Below are 8,195 nucleotides of genomic sequence, written 5' to 3' on the forward strand. Positions count from 1 at the left end.
CTTATCTATAGCTTGATTTATGGCAGTCTCCACAGATTTTTGGGGGCTCAGTCTTCCAGCAGAACAGCATTTCTATCAAATGGACCAGTACGTTATTTTGTAATTCCTTTCGGCCAAATGGGAATGCCAGTTCTCACCTTCAATACAGACTTACTTCTGTAATGAAAAACTAAAAGCCTGTGACACATTCACACACAGATATCAAAACGGCATTGTTTGTGACAAAAGCCTATTAAAAGATGTAGAAATTCATGACAACCACAAGTTATGAGTGAGGCTCTGTATAGTTTTGGGTGAATTCCTCCTGGTAAATAAATGTCACAATATGTGCATTTTTTTATTATTATTATTATTATGAAGCTTCATTACAATATTCTTTTGCCTTCTACGTCAAGTATAAATGTTGATTAGTTTATCCACCAGCTAGGCTTTAAATGAGATAATATTACCTAGATCACATTCATTGAAAAGCCAATACATAACTAACATTCCCACACAGCTCTTAATGAACTTTGCTTCTGATGTCAAATTCATCATTATTTTTTAAGCACCATGTTTATTTCTAATTTGACCTTTATACATATTAGACTTTGACCCTGGGAAACCAACTCAATTCTCTCAATCATGGCTAGACAAAGTTATTATGCTTTATTCGCAGGGCGAGGAATATTGGAATTTTCTAAAAGAGCAAACCCATAGGTAACCTATTACAAAACTATACACAATCAATAGCTAATTTATCTGCATTGATTACTGCTTGAGTGTTTAACATGCACCCTCTGGCCAGTCTCAGTGCAAGTGTGTGTGAGTCTGTTCCCCATTGGCTGTGTATTACACTCATTGATTCCATGAAGAGGACCAAAAATGCCAAACTGTTCATTAATTTTAATAATGACTGCTCAAGACCTGAGCTGTCTCTCTTTGCTCTTGGCAAGGATGCAATTCATGTAGAAGAACAAACACTATAAACAACGGTTTCCTTGAATCCAGGGTTCAGATTATGACCTAAACATAACTTACAGATGTGATCCAAATTTGTCAATATTATTATATTAATATCATTAATATGACACAGTATACATTACAGTGTATACAGTATACATATTATACATGTTATTTCTTACTCAAGGTGGTGCTGATGTTTCAGCGATTGATTTACATTTGACATTGCAAGCTAACATAGAAACAACATTGAAGTAAACAATAGCAAGTGTAATACCAACACAATCTCACAGCAAAATCGTAAGGATTTGTGCAATTTTTCTAAATTTGGCTGGTTGTGTAACACATAAAGAAAATGATATGACTATTGTCATTTGGGAGTACTACTGAAATAGTGTAAGTTGTGCATCTATTTAGACTCAATAAGTGCCTGAGAAAATATATATGTGTAACATATGTGTAATGTATGTGTAACTTATGTTTATCTTATGTGTAGATTATGTGTTATGTGCTTAATATGTGTGTAGTGAAGCTGCAGGGCTAAACATGCGATGCTGCTGTTTTGTTTAACATAGTTTTGTTTTGTTTGTTTATGCCCCTTTTGGTTTTTGGTATTTTTCCATTCAAATCTCTGAAAGTGCTGTTTTGGGACTCACAGAGATAGGTGTGATCCTTGTCTCAGTATTTGTATATTTTGAGCCAACAAATCGTCATAAGAGTTTGGAAACAGTGTTTTGTTCTGTTTGAAAGTATTTTATTTTGTTATTGTTTGTGTGAAGTTGATCTTAGCAGGATGATTTGTCATCAGCTCTCTCCCTCTCCCCTGCTCCTCACACTAATATATATTTTCTTTTGTGTGGGTTAAAACCCTTGTTTGAGTTTGTTAGCTCTGTGTCCTGTTAATGGTGGCCAGAGTTTTTGTCTTTTGGTTTTGTTGGTTTATTATGACTATTTAATTTGTAATTTGTTCTCTATTTCTCAGGAGCTGAGGGCCCAGTTTAGGGGCTAGCAGTTCCCAGCTAAATGGTGTCACGTGCTGAGTGCTGTGTATTCACAACTGATTCAAATGTGTGCTGTGTGTGTGTGAGTGTACACCTGTGGGTAAAGTGTATTTTATAGGGGGGAATCGCTGCACTCGGCTAGCATACCTGCTCCTGGTAAGCCTCAGCTCTCTGTGTTTAGCAAGTGTACGCTTTTCTGTTCTTTTGTGTGTGTGTGTGTGTGTGTGTGTGTGTGTGTGTGTGTGTGTGTGTGTGAAGCCACACAGTTACTGCCGGTGCTCATTGTCATTTTTAAATCATTTTAAATGACTGAATGAGTGTCCAGTGTCCATCAGACTTAAAATAAAGAAATATTTTTGTACATTGGCATCTATGTCTCTTGCCCATTTGTTTTGAAACAACGAACCTGTGTGCCCTTTCTACTGTATTAGTGATTGGGTTAGTATATCCCTTGGTGAAATTCCCAGGGTGGCATAGTCAAACAATTTTTCTAACTAAATCGCAGATGCGGGGAGGAGTTTGATGATGCGTGCATGCTGTGGCCGCGCAATGGGCAAATCCGTGAATAGTGTGTTCGTAGGCGAGTGTGTGCATTGTGGAAGTCAGGAGCAGATTCGTTGGAATCCACCGTGGAAGCATAGTGAGGTACAGAGAACAACGCCCAGCTGACTGGAGACAAAGAATATTGAGACAGAGAGTCTGGCTTGATGATCTTAGAGTCTGGGTGATACGAGAGGACAAAATTAAAACGTGTCCAGCGAGCCTGTCTAGAGTTAAGGCGTTTGGTGCTACGGATGTACTCTAGGTTCTTATGATCAGTCCAGATCATGAAAGGTATCCCCGAACCCTCTAACCAATGTTGTCACTCACCCATGGCCAACCGACATCGTAGTTCTGTTCTGCTGGTGTTAAGCGGTGCGGAAAAAAAGCACATGGATGCATCTTTCCATCCGAGGAAGAGCGTTGTGACAAAACCGCTCCAACACCAACCTCAGACGTATCCACCTCCACCATGAACTGACATTCAGGGTCGGGAGTAACAAGGATGGGTGCTGTAGAAAACTGCTCCTTTAATTTAGAGAACACAGCCTCAGTCTGCAGGAACCAACAAAAGTCAGTTGGCTGGCAAGTTAGCGCAGCGAGTTGGCTGTAATTCCTAATTAATCTCCGATAGAAATGAGCAAACCCCAGAAACCTCTGCAATGCCTTGCGAGAATCTGGGGTTGGCCAGTCGGAGATGGCTCTGACCTTAGCAAGGTACATGCACACTCCCTCGGACGAAACGATGAACCCCAAGAACGGAAAAACTGTGCATGTAAAGCGCACTTCTCTGCCTTGACGAACAGCCAATTCTCTAGCAGTCGCTGAAGCACCTGCCTCACATGCTGAACATGGTCCTGGATATTCTGGGAGAAGATCAGAATATCATCTAGATAGACAAACACAAAATGGACAACCATGTTTCTAAGCACATAATTTATGAGCCCCTGGAAGATGGCAGGGGCATTGACCAATCTGAAAGGCATGACTAAATATTCAAAGTGCCCCCTATGGGTGTTAAAAGCCATCTTCCACTCATCCCCCTTCCTAATCCGGACAAGGTGATAAGCATTGCGTAAGTCCAACTTCATAAAGACAGATGCTCCCTGCAAGAGTTTGAAAGCTGAGGACATCATTCAGCCCCCAATAATCTATGCAGGGTCTAAGCGAGCCATCCTTCATCTCCACGAAGAAGAACCCAACCCCTGCTGGTGACAAGGAAGGGTGGATGAGACCGGCTGCCAGAGAATTATTGATATACCTGTTCATGGCCTTCCTTTCGGGAGCCAAGAGCAAATACAGCCATCCCAGAGGAGGCAAGGTGCCTGGAAGCGTTTCAATCGCACATTCATATGGGTGATGAGGAGGAAGGGTTGCAGTGCAGGACCAGCAGAACACCGCCCTCAAGTCATGGTATGTCAATGGTACTCCAGATAAATCCTGCAAGGAAACAGAAGACTGGATGGGGAGACAGCAAAGTTAAGACAGTGCGACAAACAGTAAGGACTCCAAGCAAGAACAGTGTTGACCAGTCTATGTGTGGGTTGTGCGTTACCAACCAAGTATGTCCCAACACTACCGGTGCCAATGGAGATTGGATCAGGTAAAAGGACAACTGCTCCATATGACTTCCAGAGATGAAGGTGACTGGCTTGGCGGACTGGGTAATGACAGACAGGGGCGTGCCACTGAGGGTGTGGATGGTGATAGGATCATCCAATTGGACCATAGGAAGCCGCCATTTGGAAGCCAAGTCGATGTCCATAAAGTTCCCTTCGGCTCGGGAATCCACCAGGGCTCAGACCGTGTGACAGGTAGATCCATACTGCAGCCGGGCTGGGAGAAATGTACAAAGTCCAGGGCATTTGTCCAAAGGTGTTGGGCTCGTCAGTAACCCCCTTCCTACTGAGAAGCGGTGTCTTTTAACTGAACAGCATGAAAGCATAGTCCATTAACGAGGCATTGCTACTTCTCCTTATGTGAAATCTGAGTTCTCCCAACTTGCATGGGCTCTGTGTTGGGCCGTGATTCTGGTGACCTGGCCGAAGTAGCAGACCAGGTAAGATGGCCAGCCACCCGAGTAGGTGGAGAGCGGCGTCGACAGTGGCAACGGTGTAGTGCCAGGCGTTGATTGACTCGGATAGCCAGATCCAAAGGATAGATTTCATACTGAATGTCATCGGAAAGTCCATGCAGAAACCGGTCCCACATGGCATGGTCATTCCACTCACAAAAAGCAGCCAGGGTGCAAAACTCGATAGCATAATCTGAGACTCGTCGATCTCCATTAGATAGTCCAGATAAGACCCTCACCACCTCCCGACCTTGAGCCGAGTGATCAAAAACTCGGCGGAGCTCTGTGGAGAAAGCATGAAAAGAGGCGCAACAGGGATGTCTGTTGTCCCACATGGCGGTCCCCTATTCACCGGCACTTCCGGTGAGGAGTATGATCACACAAGCCACCTTCATTTTCTCAGACAGGAAAGCAGAGGGCTGTAACGTGAAGAACAGGGACCATTGTGAAAGGAATGTGCTACAGGATCCAGTCTCACCTAAAAATGGGGGGTGAGGGTGCTTCCTGAGTGGGACCAGCATCGGGAGGTAGGTGGAGTTGTTGAATGACAGAGGTGAGCTCAGCGAGCTGCGACGCCATCATCTCCAGAGCCGGGTTAGATGCGGACATTTGATCCTGCTGACGTCCCAGTAAAGCTCCCTGCTGAGAGAGGGTGGAGCAAAGAGTAGATTCCTCCGCTGGGTCCATCAGAGCTAGATTGTTCTGTCAGAAAACGAGAGCAAGACAAAGAGACCCAAGAGCAGAGGAACAGTTCAAAGGATTTATTAACAATAAATATTAATTTCCACTGTGCTGGCGAAGACTAAGGATCCCGACACTGGCTGCAGTTGTGGGGAGGAGTTTGAGGATGCGTGCATGCTGTGGCCACACAATGGGCAAATCCATGAATATAAATAAATCCATGTTCATAGTCGAGTGTGTACATTGTGGATGTCAGGAGCAGATTCGTAGGAATCCTCCATAGAAGCGTAGTGAGGTGCAGAGAACAATGCCCAGCAGACTGGAAGGAAATCACTCTCCAGACACGTGGGCAGAGTCGAGGAGTCCTCCGTTGAAGACTCGTGAGCACAGAGAACAAGCGTACAGCAAACTGGAAGGGAACCACACTCCCAACACATGAGCAGAGATGGGCAACCAAACAGATACACGAGACAGGACCAACTAGGCAGAGAGAGTGAGGTAAGTTACTTCACATCAAACAAAAATCTAGCAAAGATACTGAGAACACGAAGGGCTTAAGTAGGGAGTGATAAGTGGAGAACCAGGTGCTGCTAGCATGCTAATTAGTGGCATGATCAGTGTTCCCCTGGTAACAATGATCATGCATGCCGGCAGTGCCTGTGAGACATGAGGGAGGGAAGATACAAAACACACAGAACAAACCAACAAACTCACCGGAGCCGTTACACCACTCCACTACGTGTTTGACAGTCAGCTGAATCTAATGAAATTTCAGTGTGAAAGTCATGAATCCTGTTCTAGATTTGTCCTGATTTGATGTATTATCTCTTTGATTTCTGAAAAATAAAACATAAAAAATATATAAATATATATGTTTTCATTTTTTATTTGTCTTGAAAATATTTTGAAAATTTCTATAAATTTTTGATAGATATACAGTAAGTGCCGGGACTCCAAAGACCCGAATATGTAAGAGTGTTTGGTAAAATTACCATGCATTTAAGTAAGCAGTATTTTACATATCATAATACATGAGCAAATAGTATTTAGATTACCAGCTTCCTATATTACTACATTCATAATAAAATATTTGTATAGTCTCAGAAACACATCATTCTTTCAGTTCTGTTAAACTTAAAAGAACAGCAAATACTGGCCAAAAAGGAAGACACAAATTGACTGGCACCATCTAGTGGCCAATATTCTGAACTGATCAAATTCATCTGGCAGCTAGAGTGAATGCCAACTGCATGGTCAAATATAAAGTAAAAAATTGGACAAGAATAAATGTCAGTTTCTGCAATACCTTCTATGAATGTTTATACATGATGCTCGTGGTCTAATTATTTGTTTCCTCCTCCAGTCACATGAATGTGTCCAACGGTCCAAAAGACCTGCAGCAGAGAAATAAATACTCATATTTCAGATGACATCTGGGGACAGGTCCTATCAAGGATCCAGTTAAGCAGTAGGGTATTATATTCGGCATTGTTGAACTTAAAAGAAATGTCATTCAACCCGTCCTGCCAGAGATTGTTGTCAGAGATGATCAGCATACTGTATAATACGGAGAGGATCTGTTTCCACATGTCCAGCTCTCAATGTTTAAAGATTTGGATAAACATTTGTACTATTTGAAAACATACTAATCGAGTCCCAGTAAGTATAGTACATGGCTAAGACATATACAAAAAAGTGTCTCATCTGGCAAGAATATTTTAAAATTGTGATCAAACATCAAACAAAATCTTTAATGGGTGGATTCTGACAACATTGTACTGGATTTGAACATTTTATGTGATGTATTGCAGATAATCAAACACAAATGACTGCTTCCAGGTGAAAATGAACACATCAAATTGACATCTTCCAATCAATCATTAGGCACTTACACTGTCACTTCAAATGTATCTTAGATGTCTTCAGCTATATAGGAATTTCCTGTTCCTGTTCCTGTTTTTTTTTTCTTTTTTTTTTTTTCTTGTTCCCAATCTTAAAAACATTTTCCAATAAAAAGATCCAATCCAACCCAGAAAATGCAATTCTGAAAATAACCCTTGAGGAATTAACTTTGTCTGGAGCTCAGTCTGGTGCCTCAATCTTTTAAAGTGGAAGCCTTGCCATCAATGGAGCATCTTTGCACAAGAAGATGGTGCCACAGATGGCTGCCTCGGTGTGGAGCTCTCCAATTCTTTTGTAGTTTTTGTTTGTTTGTCCTGTGTTTAGTAATATTTTTCCAATATGTTTTACCAGGGACGAACTGCTGAACATTCGGTAGCACATACCAGACAATCATTTCCCTGTTTTTGACTATTCGGATGTTTTGCTGGACATTTTAGTCAGAAGCACGACTGTGATGTTTAAGCACGCTGTAAGACGCAAGCGAGGGAAACGAGCCAGCTATTCATCTAGTGAATCTCCGCTCTCTCCCTAACAAAACGGATGGACTACATCTCCTCACCCGTACAAACAAGGACTTTTCAAACTATGCCACCGTGTGCTTCACAGAAACCTGGCTGAGTGAAGCCATCCCGGACAGCACATTACATCTGCTGGGCTTTCAGCTATTCAGAGCGGATCACATTGCGGAGTTAATGGGGAAAACGGTGGAATATGCTTTTACATCAATGAAAGTTGGTGTACTGATGTAACAACGTTAAAGAAGATGTGCCATCCTAATTTGGAAGCGCTCCTTATCAACTGTAAGCCTTTCTTTTCACCGGAGGAGTTTTCCTCGTTTATTCTGGTGAGTGTTTATATTCCTCCACAAGCGTGTGGGAGCGCAGCGCTGCAACAGCTGGCTGATCAGATCACAGACATGGAACAACAATACCCGGACTCACATATTATTATTCTCTGTGATTTTAACAAAGCTAACCTCACCTGTGAACTGCCAAAATACAGACAGCACATTACATTCCCCACCAGGGACAGAAGTATATTGGACCACCGCTACA

This window comes from Myxocyprinus asiaticus, chromosome 4 (assembly GCF_019703515.2).
Source record: "Myxocyprinus asiaticus isolate MX2 ecotype Aquarium Trade chromosome 4, UBuf_Myxa_2, whole genome shotgun sequence".
In the NCBI taxonomy this organism is placed as follows: Eukaryota; Metazoa; Chordata; class Actinopteri; order Cypriniformes; family Catostomidae; genus Myxocyprinus; species Myxocyprinus asiaticus.